This window comes from Pyxicephalus adspersus, chromosome 1 (assembly GCF_032062135.1).
Source record: "Pyxicephalus adspersus chromosome 1, UCB_Pads_2.0, whole genome shotgun sequence".
Lineage (NCBI taxonomy): Eukaryota > Metazoa > Chordata > Amphibia > Anura > Pyxicephalidae > Pyxicephalus > Pyxicephalus adspersus.
Genome location: NC_092858.1, coordinates 66652208 through 66656162, shown reverse-complemented (window position 1 = coordinate 66656162; position 3955 = coordinate 66652208).

Genomic DNA, 3955 nt, shown 5'->3' with positions numbered 1-3955 from the left:
TCTGTATTAGTCTGTCATTTGCAATCCCTATTTAATGTACAGCGCTGCGTAATATGTTGGCGCTATATAAATCCTCTTTAATAATAATAATAATAATAATAATAACAATAAAAAGGTAACAATATCATCTCAAGGATAAAAAAGTCATCAAATAGTCACAGCTCAGGGAGTTTATAAACATTTACACAAAACTTTATTAAGTAGTAACCCCAGTGATATTGATACAAAACAATTTGGAGTGTAAAACAACACAACCGGATGATAATAAACAACTAGAGTGACTAAATTTTCCATTACAATAAGAGGAAGAACCTGTGGGCAGTGAAGGAGGCTGTAGAAGTAGGAGAAAAGAAAAGACAAGAAAAAAGAAGGGGGCAATAAAGAAGGGGGAAGAAGAGAGAGGGAAACGGGTTGGGAATTGTGCTCGGGGGGTGAAGAGCGCCCGAAACGTAAGAGTGTCCAGGGAACTGGCATCAAAACCAGATGGTGAATGCGAAGGTCAGGATGCCGAAGAGCAATTCAAGGTTCCCACACCGCTATAAATTTGTCATGGGTGTCTGTCAAGATGCTGGTTAATTCCTCATTATTCGTGAAGACATCAAGTCTAGATTTAACCTCCCCAAATGCGACATGGTCAGTCCTCCAGGCCCCGGCAATTGCCTGCTGAGCTACCAGAAACATGAAAGGAGGGCCGAGGCAGCGTCAAGTCAGGAAGGTGAAGTAGAGCCTGTCAGGGGTCAGGTCCCAGTGCCATATGTAGCAATGTGCTTAGCAAGGCATATACTGGGTCCTAGAAGCCAAGAATAATTGGGCAAGTCCACCAGGTGTAGAGCATGTCACCTATATGACCACAGCCACGGAAGCAGCAGCCTAGTGATCCGGGGTTAGTGTTCGCCATGCGGGATGGTATCAGATAAAGAGCAGGACCTTGTCTGTGGAATATATTTAATGTTCCTCTTATTTTTATCTTTCTAATACCATTTTTAAATTATCTATATATTAAATTCTAATTAAAATTGAAGAAAATAAGGTTGCTAGGTCTTCTTTTCAGTGTATTGCCTTTTGCAATGTATAATTAACAGCTGTGGTCAGTGCCCATCTCATGCAAGTCATGTAGAATGTCACACAAATCAAAGCCTGTTTCTGCAGTTCAAGAAGCCGGAAAGCAGCCATTCCGTCATCTACTAAGAAAAATATTACTTTAAAGTATGACACATCAGCAAAAAATGGACTGATCTCACACTTGAAATTTTAATAACTTCCCACTTCAATATGTAAGTACTGTACACTGTAGGATATTAGCAGACCTTGGTACCAAGTTAATTAGGCTGTTTCCCAAGACCGTTCTCTTTCCAAATCATTATTTTAAACATTGGGAAAGGTGGTAATCAATTATATAATATCACCAGATTGATTAAAGGGAAAAACAAATAACATTCTACAGTGCCAGTTATGAAATATATATGTTTTTCTCTGTAGAAAAACACTATCATCTTCTCATTACTCAAGGATCTGATACAAGTTTTAATTATTCAGTTACTTGGCTGGATGGGAATAATGAGCTGGTTGAACAATGTCAAAGATTTCATTTCCATCAGCTTCTGTGAAGTGTTTATTTTAAGCTACTTGCCACTGCAGCTTCAATAGCGGCATTATTTGTAATTACATACTCAGCTAGCTATGACTGTGTGGGCTCGATTTGCCCTCCAGGCTACTTCAATTACTGCAATGAGGGTTGATTAAATGGGTCATTATACATGATTGGCAAGCAATACTGTTATACAGCAATGCCGGAATTAAGGCCTAATTGGATTCTTACTTGTGATTTGGCAGCACCCCTTATATGCAGCAAATAAAATTTTGAACCAGTGGCTGGTAAACTTTCTAATGCAGAGACAAAGCTATAGGTAGGTTATTAATGAAACTCTTAAAGGGTAGGTAAAGTTTAAAACTGAAATAGTATAAATACCTTCCTTTACTTACAAACTGTCACTAATGTAGCATGTCATGTCGCATCCCTGTACTCCGCTTTGCTATGAAATGCCTGGTGATCTGGCCAATTCCCCTGCTTTCTGTTTTTTATGTAAAGCACAGAAGAAAAGCCATGCCAGTGGTGCCATGAGTGGTTTGTGTGCTTTATCTAATTGATTGGTGTTACAGCATAACGGTAATCACATGGTAAGTTTTACCTACACCTACAACCTCCAAATACCTACAACCTCCATTCCTATCCCGTCCAGCCCTACTCTACTACGAGGGGGTGCTGAGAAGTTCCTGGCTTTGCCCCCTTCCAGATGAAATAGAAAAATGAGTGTGGGGGCATATGACAGCCTAATATCTTAATATGTAACTGTGCAAATATCAGGTCTTTGCAATTCCTAAAACTGTTTTTTCTTTTAGTGAGAAGCTGTGAAGGACACTTCTCCCCCAGTGTTTGTGACATCTCAGTGTGATTGTCTTTTGCTGACTTTCCCTGGAGAAACAAAAACATCATGACGGCCCGTAACTCCAACGACATGAAAGTGGTGCACAGAGACATATTAAGATATTAGGATGTCATATGCCCCCACACTCATTTTTCTATTTCATCTGAAAGGGGGCAAAGCCAGGAACTTCTCAGCACCCGCTCCTATTTCTAATCCTCTACTCAACCACTCCTTGTAGGTCTGGGATGATGTCAAGTACTCAGGTAAACTTATGTTGCCCCAGATGCCACTCGCAACACTGGTCCATAACTCTTCCTTTTAGTGATAGTCTTTGGAGAGTTTTCAGAGCCAGAGCCTTAACCATAGTACATGGGATGCATTTGCTTGCTTCCTCATAGCAAGGGCTATTGTTGTGAAAGAGTAACTCATCCAAATTCTGAATAAACTACCTACCTGCAGACCCCCACAATACATTGGTCACTTTGTGGGGATGAGGCCTACCTTGACACAATGGTCCTTTTCATGGTTAGGAGCAGGCAGGGGTCAGTTTTTTGTCAAAAGTTAAGGGGGTTGCACAATTATTGTTTTTGACAAACTAGATTCAAGTGGACTTTTTATGTCCTAGTCTGTTCAAACAAACATTAGGTGAGGCTGCCCCCAACAACACCTATGGTAGGTTCTCATTATCTTTTCTCATTTTTGTCATCTCTGTCCACACTGCTGTCTGCCCACTTTAATTACTATCTACCTACTGTTTTTCTAATTGGTGCACACCACCTCATCATTTAAATCTGCCTTTACCATATTCACATTCTCCTTTTATATATCCTTTATGTTTCACTGTACCTGACTCTTACCATTTACGTGTATTCCTTACAGTACCTTTCCTTAAATTACCTTAGCTCATTAGTTTAAATGTTACCTGCCTATGGAATGAAATGTCATTGAAAGAGAAGACATACTGGACCACAGCAAACCAGTTCTTGTGGTTGGCTTATGTCAAGACAAGAATCTGAGAGGCCCTCCAAACACCAGTTTTGAAGACCCTCAGTCTGAAATATCCTATCACTCATAAGTACTTTTGTGATTTTCTCTCCAGTTGTGCAGCAACCTGTATAGGACAAATACATGAATATATTTACCCAAACTTCGGATTAAAAAAAATATATTTCTTTTACTCACATTTTTATCATTTTGAGGAGTTAGTATAATTCTTCAATTCTAATTATTTTATTTGCTGCTTTAATGGCAACATTCATGCATCACTTTTGCACATTTCATAATAAAAGACTCTTCTCTTTTTTTTCTTAATGTGCAATTACTTGGAAATGCTTTATGCCTGCATTTTACATTTTTCATTCATCTGGACTATGAAATAAAGTTATTGCTGTTAGTCCCCTTGGAAGAAACTTTTTTTTATTAGGTGATTTTTCTTAAAGAGGTCTGAAAAACATAAAGAGACACTGCCCCTGATTCATCAATAAAATCCGCGCTCGCTGGAAGCGCGAAAGTACGCGCGACCAGCGAGC